Below are 16,842 nucleotides of genomic sequence, written 5' to 3' on the forward strand. Positions count from 1 at the left end.
GTTTATTCTTGAGTCAGTTTTGCTAATTTACGTATATTTTAGAAATCTATTCTTTTAATTAAATTTTCAAATTTATTAACATACAACTAACAATATTATTGTTAATCTCAAATTTTAATCTCTGCTGTATCTGTTGCTATGGTACTTTTTTATTCCTAGTATTTATTTATGGAATCTCCTTTTTTTTCTTGATAAGTCTTACACAGGTTTCTTAGTCTTATTCTTTTCAAAGAACTAACTTTGGCTTTGTTGATCCTTTCAATTATATATTTGTTTCCTATTTCATTAATTTCTGCTCTTATGTTTATTATTAACTAATTTTAGCTTTTATTGAATTTATTGGTTTTTTTTTTTCAGTTTCTTAAGTTTTTGGTTGCTTAGTTCCTGACTTTTCAGTTTTCTTCTTTTAAAATACAGGTTTAAGGCTATAAATTTTCTTCTTAAATATTGTCTATAACGTAAACATGAGTGGTATCCTGGACGTAGGTAACAAAGTAGCCCTCTTGGTTATGATAGAGCTGACTGGAGAAATATAATTAAATTGCCTGGGAGGAGGGGTTAAAAGCTCATGCTCAGAAATCAGAATGGCTGAGCTGAAAATTGAGACTGTACTAGCTGTATGACTTTTGGCTAGCTTTTTATGCTTCAGTTTCTTCTTCAGTAAGATGGAATAAATTCTACCTTATAGTACTTTGATGAGTTAATGCACATAAAGTACTTAAGCCATTCAGGAATAAGCATTAGCTATTTTTTGAAATTTATTTTGTCTTTATTGGTTGAAATAAATGACCATGAATTTATAGAGGCATCGATCTATCCAATTGAATGATTTTTCTTCAGCAGTGCTTTGCAGCCTGCCTGAATACAGAAAAGCAACCATTTGGATTGATCCAGAGTTCCAGACTTAAGGTTTGGCTATGTAGATACCACGAAAAGAAAGTAAGTCAAGGACCTCGAGAATTTTATAAGACAGTGGTTGAATGGAGACATTCCCCAAAGCCCCAGAAAACTTGTTGAGTGGAGCATGCTAGCATACTTGAGGCCCCAGGTAAGTCTGGGGCTGAGGATTTCTATTTGCTGAGATTCTTCTCTTACTAATTTTTCTTTCTTTTTTTTTTTTTACTGAGATGAATTAAGGAAGGAAGAGAAGGGAAACGATAGCAAACTTCATTTATTCATTTATTCAACCAATACTTAATGAGTGTCAACAGTGTGTGTCAGGCACTTTAGGTCATGGCAGTATTGTAGTGAACGAAATAAAGTTCTCTTGTGGGATTATATTCTGGTTGGGAAAGCAGAAAATAAACAAATGAACAAATATATGCTATGTCAGGGAGTGATAAATGTTATGAAGAAGAATAAAGAAAGATAAAGGGATATATTGGGGAAGGAGGTGCTGTACTAGACAAAGATGTCAGAGAAAACCTTTCTAAGAAAATAACATTTGAGCAGAGGCCTGAATGGAGAGAGGGAGCTATGTAGAGGAGAATTCCAGGCAGATAGAAAGTAAGTGCAAAGGTCCTATTGTGAGAGTATGCTTAGGATGTTTAATTAAGGAACAGCAAGGAATCTATTGTTGCTGGAGAAACTTTAGCAAGGGGGAAGAAGAGTCAGGATATCAAGACAGACAGGTAGCTAGGAGCAGTATTGTGTAGTGTCTACATAAGAAAAGCTTTGGCTTTTCTTCTGAGTGAAATAGCTATGCTATTTTATGTGTTTTTGTTGTGGTTATATTCCTTACTGTTAAAATGTACAGCTGAAGCTTACTGGATTTCGTTAACCAATGTCACCATAAAAAATAAATAAATAAATGAAAAGAAAAAAAAAATAAAGAAGTAGTATTAAAAAAAAAAAAGTGTAAATTAAAAAAAAAAAAAAAAGCATGCCCCAGACATCCGATTGTTGAGCAAACAGAGAGATGCTAAGGCCAGTTTTTTTGCCTAGCCTAGGTACTCTTCTCCCTTACTTTTTCTTTCCTTGTGTATTGGTTGTAAACTTCAGTCCTTATGTTATTTGTGTCTCCGAGCAACCCTGAGAGACCAGGACAGACAGATTTGGAGAGTAACTGAGCAAGCAAGTTGCAAGGCTAGGTGGGTATAAGTCATTGTGAGATGCAGAATTATAGTAGTTCTAAGTGGTGGCCTGTTTTAGGATATAGCTTTGGAAGTAGATGGTGGAAGTGAAGTGGAGAAAAACAGACATGACTCACCTGCTATTGATAAATGTTTAAAATTAACAGTTTTTTAAGTCAAGTTTATTCAAGGTATATTTTACATACAGTAAAATTCACCAATTTTGAATGTACTGTTCTGCATTTTGACAAATATACTGCGTTATCCTTAAAGCAGATATCAATATGAAATCAAACATACGAGGATATTTTTTGCGGGGCAATGCTTGTAATAGAAGTGAAGAGGAAGCCAGAAAAGGCAAAGAGAGCTATCTGATCACAGTGCAAGCCTGATCCATGTGAAAAAGAGAAGGTAAAAAATTGGGAGTGTCCTTGAATGCTAGAAAGTCTAAGGAAAGAATAGCAGGCAAGGGTTTTGGGAGTCTGAGATAAACTGATTTTAGGAACTTTCACAATGGACCTGCCTTGAAATCCTTGCTGTGCCCAGTTTTTGTCTGGGAATAGCCATTGAAATGTAGCATTTGGTTCAAATGTGGTAATGGATTTCTGGACTCAGCAGCTAAGGCCCTTTGTCAGTTATGCTCCCTGTAGTTGAAACTCTGTGAAGCACATTCATGAAGCCATCACAAGCATAAAGGCATGTAGTCTACCACAACCAGGATGTAAATTATTTTCATCACCCCATAAACTAACATAACTTTTGAGGACTTGTTTTTCTTTATTTTCTAACCATAAATACTAATGTTATCTTCAAAGTCTTTCTGCGAAGTGCTTGGTAAACTTCTGAGACCAATTATCACAGTCAATCTCAACAGCTTAATATATGGCTTTCATTAATAACTGAATTCATCATGCCAAAGAGATGGCTTTTCACTCCTAATGGGCAGGTTATGGGTATCCATAACCTTGCTGAATTCAATTATTCTAATAGTTTCCAAAAATCATACACTAAAAATGAATAATCTGAAAATAAAATTAAGAAAATAAGTCCATTTATAATAGCATCAAAAATAAAATATTCAGGAATAAATTTGGCAAAATAAATATAAGCATTATAACTGAAAATTACAAAATGTTGATGTAAGAATGTCCAAGCCTGTAGAGAATTTTTATAAGAATTTATCTGAGCCAAACTGACAACAATGTCAGGAAGAAAGATCTTAAATGCTCTGGATAACAGTTTTGCAGTTTTATTTACATATTTGGAATTAAGGAAGGAATGTAAGGAAGATTACATTTCTTACATAATGAGTATTGCCATCTTAACAATATTAAGTTTTTAAAAGACTTTTTATTTATTTATTTTCATTAGTACACAGTACATTGGTTAGATATTTATATAGTTTATAAAACAATCCCCCTAATTGCTCCTTCTCTCCTCTGGTTTTGTACCTAGCCAATATATTAATGCTCACTACATTCCCTATGCTATGCTCCCATTCCCTGTGACTATCAACTACTAATTTGTACTTCATTAACCCTTCACCCCATTCTCCTAGCCCCTCAACAGCCCTTCCCTCTGTCCATCACCAAATTGTCCACTATATTTGTGAGTCTGTTTTTGACAAGTTTGTTTTTTTTGTTCCTTAGATTCTGCATATAAGTGAAATCATATGGTACTTATCTTTCTCTGTCTGACTTATTTCACTCAACATGGCCCATCTATGTCATTGCAAATGGTATATTTTCATTTTTTTAATGGCTGAGTAGTATTCCATTGTATAATATTAAGTTTTTTGATCCATGAGCACAGGATATCTTTCCATTTATTTAACCCTCCAACTCTTTCTACCATGTTTTTGGTGGGTGAAAAAAAGAGTACTGCAATAAATGTAACTGTAAGTAACCTCACAGAGTGATATGATCATAAATTTCTAACTGGACAGGTAATGGTGGGTAGTCAGTCCTGTCTCAGTTCTACAACTTCCCTACTAAAAGCTTATCTTTGCCTTAAGCGAGCCCTGTCCATTGTTCTTGTGTATTTAGGGTAACACACCTTTGAAATGCCAGAGTATAACACCAAGGAGGCACTGCACCCTCAAGAGAGCATTTAAGATTTTGCTTCCTGGCATTGTCAGTTTTGGCTCAAATAAACTTATAAAAATTCTCTACAGGTTTGGACATTTCTTATGTAGACAGATCAAAGACAGAAATTTAAGAGCCAAAAACTATAACATCTTTGGAGAAAATATAGGCATAAATTTTCATGAATTTGGGTTAGGTAATGGCTTCTTAGATACAAAACCAAAAGAATAAGTGATAAAAGAAAAAAATAAATTGGACTTCATCAAAATTAAACACTTTTGTGCTTCAAAGGACACCATTAAGAAAGTGAAAAGACAACCAAAGAATGGAAGAAAATTGTGCCAATAATACATCTGATAAGGGACTTGTATCCAGAATCTATAAAGAACACTTACAACTCAAAAATAAGAAGACAAATAACCCAATTTAAAAATAGGCGAAGGTCAACAATCATAAATCATAAATCATGTCAATAGTACATACCCTTGATAATGGCACTTTACCTCTGTGATCTTCCTTCCCAAACCCACAAATCCAGTCTAATTATTAAAATCACATCAGACAAGTTCCAGTAGAGGGGCATCCTACAAAATACCTGACTAATCAATATTCCTTAAAATTGTCAAGGTCATTAAAAACAAGGAAAGTAAGCAACTGTCACAGCCTAAGAAAACATAACTATTAAATATAACAGGGTATTCTGGAAGATATCCTGGAATAGAAAAAAATGACATTAGGTAAATATTACGAAAATATGACAAAACTGTGGAATTTAATTAATAATATATTGGTATTGGTTCATTAATTGTAAAAATGTACCATATTAATGTAAGATGTTGATAATAGGGAAAACTGAGTACCAGATATATGGGAACTCTCTGTTCTGTCTTCTTATTTTTTGTGTAATTCTAAATCTGTTCTAAAAATACAGTCTAATTTTTTTTTAATTAGCAAAGGATTTGATTTTACATCCTCTAAAGAAGATATACAAATGGTCAATAAGCATAAGACAAGATACTCAACATCATTAGTCATTGGGAAAATGTTAATCAAAATCACAAGAAGATACTATTTCACACCCACTAAGATGGCCAAAATAAAAAAAGACAGACAATAGCAAGTGTTGGTGAGAATGTAAAGGAATCGAACCCCTTATTCATCACTGCTGGAATTGTAAGATAGTGCCACCACTGTGGAAAATAGTTTGGTAGTTTCTCTAAAATTTAAACATAGAGTTACCATATGACCTAACAATTCTACTACCAGAAATATGCTCAAGAGAAATGAAAACATGTGTCCACACAAAATCTTGTACAGGAATGGTTATAGCAGTATTATTTACATATCCACCAAGTGGAAACAACCCAATGGCCAACTACTGATGAACAGATAAACAAGATGTGATATATCCATACAATGGTATATGATTTGGCAGCAAAAGAAAATTAAGTTCTAGTATATGCTACAACACGGATGAATCATGAAAACATTATGCTAAGTTAAAGAAGCCAGTCACAAGAGACTACATATTGTTGATTCTATTTATATGAAATATCCAGAATAGGCAAATCTTTAGAGATAGAAATTAGATTTGTGATTACCAGGAGCTGAGGGGAATTAGTCAGAAAGGAGTGACTGCTAATGGGTACAGGGTTTCAGTTGAGGATAATAAATATATTCTAAAATTAGACAACGGTGATGGTTGTACAACTATGTAAATATACTAAAAACCATTGAATCGTATATTATAAAATGGTAAATTTTACGATATATGAATTATATCTCAATAAGGTTCTCATATAAAAAAAGGGTTATATCATTCCTATGCTCAGAACTCTCCACTGGCTTTCCATTAGTAAGTCAAAGTCTTCATTTGGCCAAAAGACCTTACAGGATCTGATCTCATCGGTGGCTCTCCCCTGTATTCACTCTGCTTTAGCCTCTCTGGCTTCCTTGCTGTTCTCCAACTGTAGGCACACTCCTGTTTGGGGGCTTGCAATTGCCTGGATCATTCCTCCTCAGTGTATCTTCATGTCTCATTTCTTCAGGTCTTTCTACAAATTTTACCATCTCAATGAAGACATCTTGACTTCTACTTTAAATTATAGCACTTTCCCCAGAACGCTCCCAGTTCCATCTATATTTTTCTCCATAGAACTTCTTTACATTTGACATACTATAAATATTACTGATTTATGTATTTATTGGCTGTCTTTCCTCATCCAAATGTAAACTCTATGAAAGCAGGTATTATTTCTGTTTTGTCATTGCTGTATTTTCAGTACCTAGAATAGAAGCTAGCACATGGAAGATGCTCAATATTTACTAGATTCGTGAATGAATGGATGAATAACATTTTACTCTTTCTGCCTCAAGTTTATCCCTGCTATAATCCATCCTCCACCTACAAGTCAGGGTGATCTTTCTACATGTAGGATTACATTAGACCTTGTCTTAAAATCCTTCTGTAGTTTCTTATTATTTTCAGGAAGAAATATAGTGAAGTATTTAAAAGGACAAGTCAGTGTCATGTTTAAATCTTACTATAACACTTATTGGTAAAGTGCCTTTGGGCAAGTTATTTAATCTTATCAGTAGAACAGAAATAATTATAGTGCCTTTCTCTTAGAATTGTAGTGATTAAATAATTTTACACATGTATTGTTGCCTAGATAATTACCAGATCAGTTATTTCTTTAGAGATTGCAAATGTTGATTTTTAAAATTCTGCCACTTCTTTGTCATTTACTTATTAGCAATGATCCTTCTATGAAGAACTTTCCTACATCATCTCTTTGGGTACCTTAAATTATATTTTATATACTAAAGACATGATAGAAGATTGATGCTTACTGCCATTTATCAATTTTCAGAGTAATGGTTCAATGCCCTAATAATCTTCAAAAGTATATTTTGGCATCATTATGAAATAGATTTTTAAATATTTGATTTAGTTCAACTCATTGCAGTTATTATTCTTTTTGATACTCAAATTATCCCATCTTTGGCTAGTGGGAATCCCTTTCTAGTTGACTCTGATATCATTTTGACACACCAGTAGTCTTTGATAACTTCCTTGCTTTCAGGTGCAAGATATTTCAGGCTCATCGTGATATTTTTTCCAGGTCAGAATCAGCCATTTCTCCAGGAAGCTCTAGATACTTTTTAATGGAAAATGGTATTTAGAGACCACAATTTGTACACCAGAGGAAGCTAATCACTACTGAATTAGAGCATACATCATTAAAAAAAGATTCTGAGCTGTTAGTATACAGTTTGGGTAATATACATCACTATTTTCCTTGGAAAATTATGTTAAAGACTGGAGAATGGAGACTTTCAAATTAACCAATCAGTTTCATGATGAAATAGATTAAATTTATCAGACGCTCACTATTATTTGTGTTTTTTTTCTTTTCTTCATTTTCCTTGAGAAATAATAGTTTGGGCTGGAAATAAGGAGTGGGGAAGAAAGAGCTTGAAAAAAGAACCAGCTTTTTGGTTTGAACAGAAAATTTGCTGTAGAATTAACGGAGGCAGAGACAAAACAGAATTTCTCATATTAGCCAAAGAAATATGTAACCCCGAAATGCAGAGGAGATAGAAAACAATGCAGTGGTTCTTTCAGGAAGAGGGTTATTGGAAGGAAAGGAATATCAGCAAGTTAGATGATGTAGCTACTGTTTCTTTTTGGTGTCTAGCTCAGAAATTCTTATTCTGCAGTCATTGTATTTACAATTTGGCAAGTAGATCAACAGAGAATCAAAGGATAAGTAGTTCATTTATACACTAGAAGAGAACTAACTCCAAAGTTCACAGTTCATTATTGTCCTTACTTCCCTCAAAACTTAAAGCTTCTTTAATCTCAGTTGAGGACCACTTTGCATCTAAAATGTCTTGGTTTTGACTTTTACCTAATACTCATGACTTAATTTTCGTTAAGAAAAGTGAAGTGATTGCTGGCTGGACATCTTGTGATCTAGATTAAATTTCCTCTAAGGATCAGTTTCAGGGCTTCCAGAAGCTGAGTTTTGCCAGAGAATCACACCTCAAACTGGATGCTTTTTTCAACTAGGTCTTTTTTTCACAAAGCACTTTTCAAAGACAATTGCTTATTTCAAAGGCAATAGTTCTCAACCCTGGCTGCCCATTAGAAAAACCTGAAGAATATTTAAAACAATACCTTGCCTAACCCCCTGAGATGCTGATTAAGTTGGTTTGGGGTGGGGCACAGTCTTCTGTTCCCAACAGTCACTAGGTGATTCTAATATGCAGCTAAGAATGAGAAATAATGTTTTAAATAGAGTGAAAAACCTGAAGGCTTCTGGGTTCAAAATAAAAAAGGTGGCTTTTGATAACAGGGCAAAAAATGTATACATAGAGAATATTATATTCCAAACTGTTTGATGATATATATCCCATCAGTAAAACATTTTAAGTGCCTTCCAAATATATTATATTTATTTTTGTGTAAATTACGTATAATACAAGCTATAAAATTAAAAGATGATATAAATATGACAAACAACATTTCTAAAATAGTTTTTATTTTACTTTTAATTATATCAAGAACTCTTTATATTGAGAACAAAGAGACAGAATAGGCTTCGTTCTTTTTAAATACCTTGTGAAACAGTAATTTGAAGATCTAATTCTAAGTTTAATTCATTTCTATACTTGATTTTAATGGATAGTCTAAAAATATCATTCAAAAAAGGATCCATGAGTCCTTTCAGTCCTGACACTAAAAGACGTGGATAACTAAGTAAATGTATTACCTATCTGTTGCTATATAGCAATAATAGCATGAACTTAGTGGCTTTAGACAACACACATTTATTATCTCACAGCCTCAGAGAACTGGGAATCTGGGCATGGCTTAGTTGGATCCTCTGCTTCAGAGTTTTCCAGAGTCATAACCAGCTAGTTTATCAGAACGCCCATCTCATCTGAGTCTGACTAACAATTTGCTTCCAGGCTCATGTGGTTGTTGGCAGTATTCAGTCCTTGCAGGCAACTGGATTGAGGGCTTCTGTTTCTTGCTGGATGTCAACAGGGGACCACTCTCAGCCCTGCAAGATGTCCCCTCCATATGGTAGCTCATAACATGGCAGCTTATTTCTTCCAATCCAGAAAAGGAGAGACAGAGTCTCCTAGAAACGCAGTTATAATATTGTGTAATATCACATACAGATAACCAAGTACCTAGGCACCTATGCTGCATTCTGTTGGTTAGAAGCAAGTTACAAATCTCACACATTTAAAGAAAAGGGGCCACACAAGGTAGTGAACACCAGGTGGCAGGGATCATGGAGAGCACCTTAGAGGCTGTCCACCACACTAACTAAATACCTAACTACATAAGTGAAAGAGGGAAAAAGGAAATTTATTTTTCATGGTGATAGGCCAACTAATAAATGTACAAGGAATGATAGTCAAGAAATCACTATTTTCAACCATCATGGCAATAAAAGTAATAAGAATAATCTATGGATGCTAAAATCATTGAATAAAAATATGTTAGAGAGCAGGATATTTACATAATCTCGAAGTCTCCTCATAGACTTTTGCTCACAACCATAATTTACCCTTCAGCATAAAACATCTAAAAATTTGAACAAAATACTTGAAACAATACTTTTTAGATGTTGGAAAATAGGCAGAACAAGAGAGTTATCCTTGAGAGATGGGAAACAAATGAGGTGAGTCCTATAATTGCCCCAGTTTACTTCATGGAGAATTTCCTGCCACAATACAAAGAGGACAAACTCAGAGTCCAACATTCTCCAAGTTGAGGAGACAAAGTTGAGAATTTGAGGAGGCCAAGTCATATAGAATTTGCAGGGTAAAGAGAAGAGAGAGCACTTTGAAGATCTTCAGACGATTCCCCTCACATCTTCATCTGGGTGCTGATCAGTGTGTGTAAGAAAACTCTCCAAGTCTTGGGAAAATAAGTGGAAAAATCCTAGTCTAACATAGGCTGGAAACCTTTCATGTTCCCAAAAGCCAGAGTAGGTCATCTGGTAGAGTATTGCTTCTGTCCTGTAGCAAAATTATTTCTGGATTAAAAGCTGTTCTGGTCCCACTTAAAGCTTAAAAGCAAGCCTTGAAATAAACTTTTTCAGAATAAAGCCCAAGAATATTCATAGGAATGTAAATATGCAGCACTCGACAATTGACAAAGTAAGGCTTATCTAATAAAAAATATCAGTTTTGCAAAGAAGCAAAGACTATAACCTAAAATGAGAAGGAAAATCAATCAGTAGACAATTGATCCAGAAATGACACAGATGATAGAATTAATAGACAGGGACATTAAAACTGTAACTACGTTTCATGTGTTCAAACAGGTAGAAGGAAGCATGCATGAATCTGTTAAATAGAGACATTGACAATATAAGAAAAAGTCCCAAATGAAACTTCTAGAAGAAAAAAAAAAGAATAAAATGGAGAATACCTTAGATGGAAATACTACAGAAAAGTTAACTTGAAGACACAGCAATAGAAGCTAGCCAAAATGAAACAGAGAGAGAAAAGGCTAGAAAAATAATGGCCGGAAACACAAGTTGGAGCTCATAAGGATGGACTGAAACCCGCCATGTCAGTTCTCATCATCTCTGACAGTGATCATATGCGTATCCTGCAGAAGCCTTGAATAATACTATCAGCAAACTTGAACTAATTGACATTTATAGAACTCTATTTTCAACATCAGCATAATAGATATTGTTTTCAAATGCATATAGAACATTTACCAAGATGGACTATATTCTGGGCTTTCAAACGGGTCACAAATGTAAAAGGATACTTTATATAAAATATATTCTCTGACCACAAATAAAATTAAATTAGAAACTAATAGAAAGCCTTCTAGAAAATTATCTCCTATTTGTTAACAATGAAAGTTATAAATAATACATGGTTTAAAGAACTCAAAAGAGAAATTGAAAAATAATTTGGACCTAATGAAAACGAAAACACAACACATCAACATGTTTGAGATATAGCAAAAGCAGTCTATATGGGGACGTTTATAGCACTAAATATGTATAATAGAAACAGGAAATTTCTCAATGATCCAACAATAAAATTATTGAAAAAATTTAAGATTTCTTTGAATTTTATCATCCTTAGAATATAACCCCCTGGTTGTATTCAGAATATATAAAGAATGCTTACAAATCAATAATAAAGAGGCAAATAATCCAATTTAAAATGAGCAAAGGATTTGAATAGACATTTCTTCAAAGAAAGTATCATACAAACAGTCAATAGTGCATGAAAAGTCATTAAGAAAACGAAAATCGAAAGTACAACAAAATATCACTTCACATTCATGGGATAACCAAAAGGAAAAATGTACAATGGCAAGTGTTGGTGAGGATGCAGAGAAATTAGAACTTTGATTCACTGATAGTGGGATTGTAAAATAGTATAGTCATTTTGAAAACTGGCAGTTCATAAAGTGTTAAAAATAGAGTTACCATATGACCAAACAATTCCACTCCAATGGAAGTGTAAACATAGGTCCACACAAAAACTGTACACACAAATGTTCATAGCAGCATTAGTCATAATAGCCTCAAAGAGAAAACAACCAAAATGTCCATATGTGATGTGAGGATAAAAAAAATGTAGTATTGCTATATAATGGACTATTATTCAACTATAAAAAGGAATAAAGTACTGATATATGTCACAAAATGGACAAACCTTAAAAACATTTTGCTTAGTGAAAGAAGCTAGTCATAAAAGACCTCATATTATACAAAATGTCCAGAATAGGCTAATTTGTCATAACTCAATTGCACCAGTCAAATCTAGGCTGAACTCCTTCTCCATCCTCTTTGCTTTTCCTTCACCTCAGCATACCCCCAAACTAGTCTTAGCTATAAGAAGCTTACTATTTATCATGTTCACTTGTAGCCTAAGGTTTTAAAAAGCCAAAAAACTTTTTAGTCTGTCATGTCATTTTTTCCCAGAGGTAGTCAGCGAAGTAGTAAATTCACTGAATGGTAAAACAAAAGGTAGAAGGAACAGTTACAATTCATTTATTTTCCCACAAATTAGGATTAATCTTTTCAATATTCAAGAATTTCCTAGAATAAAATTGCCTTTTTTTTTTTTTTTTTTTTTTTTTACCCAAGAATTAAGGGCATCAAGGCCTCCTGCTGGGGCTGAGGAACTTGTACCCTGATTTTGATGGAAGAGTCCTGAGGCATTTCTGCATTCTTTCTCTGTCTGAGCTCAGCTGGGCTCAGCTGCACACACTGAGCAGGGTTTCTAATACATTGGACACTGCCTGAGACATTCAGCTCCCAAGTTCTCTCTATCCCAGTTCTTGCAAGTTTCCCTGGCTAAATTGGCAGGAAAAGCATCATGTGGCTGAGCTGAGGACCTTATCTGCTTGAGGACAAAAAGGTTCTGGGCTTTATAGGGCCCAATGAAGTATACCTTTATTTTTTCTAGGGTCCTCTATGGTATATGTCTTCAGGAAGAGAGCACCAAGGAGACTAATTTAGGAAAGAAAACAGAAGAGACAGGATTTTCTGGCTTTGGAGACAGACAAACCTGAATTTCAGGTCTAGAGATGTCACTAACCGATTACGTGACCATGGAAAAATCACTTAACCTCTAAGCTACATCACTTTATCTATAAAATGGATATGACAATGTCCCCAAAGGGCCCAAACAAGGCTCAAATGAGATAATACAGTGCAAATACTCCATTGTTATTGTGAAGACAATTGCTTCCTGTATGGCTAAAGTGACTAGTGGATTTCCTGCCCAGGGAGTGTGCATCTGCTCGGACTGGCTGCTGTGCTGGGTCCCAGAGAAGCCAAGCTGAATTTCTACCTTCATCTAAACAGTTTGTTTTGTAACTTGGCTCTGCTTTGGCTTGGGCTGGCATTGAACAGGGATTATCTAGGAAGTTCTGCCTACCCAATCTAGGCCTCCTGAGATAAGGGGTTGGAAAATCATTATCTAGGTCCTGCATATCATAGAAAAGTGCTTATCAGTTCTTTTCTCTTGGCTCCAGTTTTTGAGCTGCCCCATCCCACTCATATCATCACCTCTCTCTGCTTTCTCTGTTTCCTATCCCTGCTCCCCCTACTCATACTCATAGATATGCTATTTAGGCTCTGGCCTGGGCCTCTAAAGCTTCCCTAAATTTGCCCCAAGTCTCACAAAGATTTGATGCACACTGTGGTCCAGCCCTTTTGTAGCAGATGCTACTGGTACCCTGCCTTAATTCTTTGGGCCTTATCATTTAAGTACTCACTAACAAATTTCCATCTGCCTGCATCTGCCATCTCTTTGCCTGAAGGTCTCTTAGTCCCTATATATGGTAGGCTAGATGTGCAGTGGCAGGGGTGGTGGCGGAGGGAATTAATACATCTTGAAGCAGTTCTCAACCAATGACTGACGGGAGTTAGTGTATATATACCCAAGTTCTTCACTCTTGGCATGCAATAACTCTTAGGCCTGTATTCTACACAATTTTTCACAATTTCTTTATAGGATTGAGCTCTAGTCACCTATAGTGATAACTGGTTTGATAACTTGTTCTTTATTGACCTCTTTTACTTCCTTTTTCTCACTCCTCACTCCCCTACTAGTGTTTCCTATATTGTTTAATAAACTACTTGCTCTTGAATCCTTGTCTCAGTGTCTGTTTCTAGGGGAATTTAAATTATGGCATTCACTCTTTAAGGAAACATCAGTTTCTCTGGCATATACAGAGACAGCCCTTCCATTCATCTCCCTAGGAACCCCCTCATGTGTGTTAACTCCTGCATACACTAGCCCACTAGTTCTACTACAATCCAGACTCTGAATTCAGTTTGGATTTAGCTGGGTCATCATATTACACCTGTGAGAGGAGAGAACTAAGGGGTCAAAGAAGGAATGTGACATGCTTTCTTCTGGCTGTGTCTATGCTGAGGTTTGGCTTATCTGGGCTTGGTGTAGAGCTAAGAAGCTATTTATAACTGTTCCTGACTTAGATGGGTTGCTACATCACAATGCTGCCCTTAATCTCAGCAGCATGGTGACAGGAGGCTGGGGCTTTCAAAAAGACTATTAAAGGCTTGATGGTAACATGGAAAATAAATACAGAGAGTAACATGATATTAGACCACCCTGTCTCACAAATAATAGTCTTTTCTCTTCATCTAAGGACATCTATTCTCATTCTAACTCTGAGCTACCTCCATGTGCTGTGCTGGGCAAAATCTGTTTCCTCCTGACCCCTGGACATTGGAGTGGTTATTACTTTATGACTTTCTGTCTCTATCAAAATGTCTATTGAATCAATATAGCCTATAATTCTAATTCATCTATAAGCAATAGAGATTTCTTCCAAAAAGATGAGATCTCAATAAATAACTTTGCCAGCCTACTACATACAGTGGCCACGGTTTATTTAAGAGGCTACTCTGGCTACTCCCTTTGCCTTGCCTGAAGGTTTGTCTCAGTTTCCCCTCACTATCACTGACCACATACCTGGATTTTCTAAGCAAACTGCAATTGGCTCAATATTTCTGCCAATTCTGTCTTTATTTCATCCCAAGGCTTTTGGGAAGATTTTGTCTTGTAGCACATGAAAATTAAAGAATAATTTTTCTGTACTTATAAGGTTTTCACAGGTTGAAGTTTCACCATAGAAGACATGGCTGGTCAACTAGTGTCATTTGTACTCCTGTCACACAGCAAGAATAGGCTCGAGAGTTCACACTGAGTTCTTGAGATACCAGAAAATGCCATATGCCCCATTTAAAAGTACCTGAGACCACTTAGCTTTCATCAGCTGTTATTACTTAGAATGTATTGTGGCTGAGGAGTGGCTTGCTCTAGCCTGAGGAAATTGAGTTTGTCACTTTCCCTAACAACAGAACAGAGTAGAGATAAGGAAGCCCAGAGGAACTACTTCTTTGGCTTTATTAAAAAGCCATATAGTTCTAGAAATACCCTTGAGCAGATGACCTTGCTTTTGGGCTACCTTGCTATTGCTGCCGTTACTAAATTAATAAAGAAAGAAAACTGCCAGCTGCTTAGATAGCTGGTGAGTTCGGACCATCCAGCTTTGGCCTAAGGTGCAAGTTGTGCACATATGTATACATGTATGAGATTGGTTATACTCTACGTCCAGAACAACAACAACAACAACAACAACAACAACACAGCCATAAATTTTCCAAGCCCCTAATAATTTAGATAGATCTATTTATTTATTTGTTTGATTGAAAAAGGCATTTGGTATTTTTTTGTGAATAAATAGGAAAGGGGATAGGTTAAGACACTTGGAAACCACATCTGGTAAGTTACACCTGCTTTGTTCAGTGTTCTGCAGACCTGGGAGTCAGGAAGAGTTGGAAAAAACTCAACTGAAGGCTTCAATTGGTCAGGCTGACCTCTGCAGCTTCGACCCCTACAGGCCTTCTATTCTTAAGTTTTTAAGGTGCCCAGCATAGTCCTGGTACATAGCAGGATGTTGAATAAATTATTTTAGAAGGAATGGATGAATGGATTTCAATAGCAAGTCTCTTTTCAAAAGTGAGTGGAGAAAAACAGCTAGAGGAGGAGTGAGTTTGAAGGTCAAGTCATCATTTAATGAAGGAGGACTAAGAATGAAGTAAGTCAAAAAACGGGGCGTGACTGTGCTTTGGTCTCAAAACAACCCCAGTTGCTTGGGGACTGATATGGATTCTGCCTGGACACGAAATTTCTTATCTGAAGACCTAGTAGTGGGAGCAGATCCACCCAGATGTGCTGACTATCTATATCTAGTTCTCCGGGTTATTTCAGACCAGGCCCAATATTCAACACTTGGCTAAAAAAGCATGTTCTTTCTCAATCAGAAAGCTGAAAAGACCCCTTAAGAATTTGGAATCCATCCCTCAGGGCACAAGGAGGCAGTCCTTATAGTATAGTAGTTAGAGTGTTAGAGGAGAGACTCCCAAGGCAGACTATGGCGTCAGTACTTTTTTGCCCTGGTAACTAAAGCTCGTGGCTGTCTAGCAAGCTTTTCCATTCCCCTTCTTTGGACGCCAGCAAAGTCCTGGTACATAGCAGGGTGTTTAATAAATTATTTTTGAAGTAATGGATGAATGAATTTCAATAGCAAGTCTCTTTTCAAAGGTGATTGGAGAAAAATGGCTAGAGGAGGAGTGAGTTTGAAGATCTAACTTGTTCCTCTTATCATCAGATGTATAACTCATCCATGGCCCATCATAGTAAGCCATCTCCCTGGCTCAGTGATTAATCTTCATTATCTTCACCAAGGAGATGGGAAGAAATCATACACAGGGGACATATGACCAAAGAATAGCTAATTAGAGTCCTTTCTTGGCTTAATTTATAGATTGTGGCAGAAAGACCCTCTTCTTTTTTGCTTGCAGGTTCTTATCTGAAAATGTAAGCCTAGAGCTGCTGGCTACCATCTTTCCTACAGTGCAGGGAGCCTGACAGCTGTAGGAAAGAAACCAAGTGAGTGAAAGAGTACTGAATAATACGAATGCCTAGCACTTAGTAGGTACTTAGAAAATGTTAGTTTCCCCTTACCATAAACTTTGTAAATTCAGTCCCCAATGAAAAATTTTTTAGTCTTTAGCTTTTTGGATAACAAATGGTCTCTCTTGGGTCTCTATTCTACCTATAGTCTCTAGTTTTTATTCTCCCCAACC

The sequence above is a fragment of the Rousettus aegyptiacus genome, unplaced genomic scaffold (assembly GCF_014176215.1).
Source record: "Rousettus aegyptiacus isolate mRouAeg1 unplaced genomic scaffold, mRouAeg1.p scaffold_m13_p_1, whole genome shotgun sequence".
NCBI classification, from domain to species: Eukaryota; Metazoa; Chordata; class Mammalia; order Chiroptera; family Pteropodidae; genus Rousettus; species Rousettus aegyptiacus.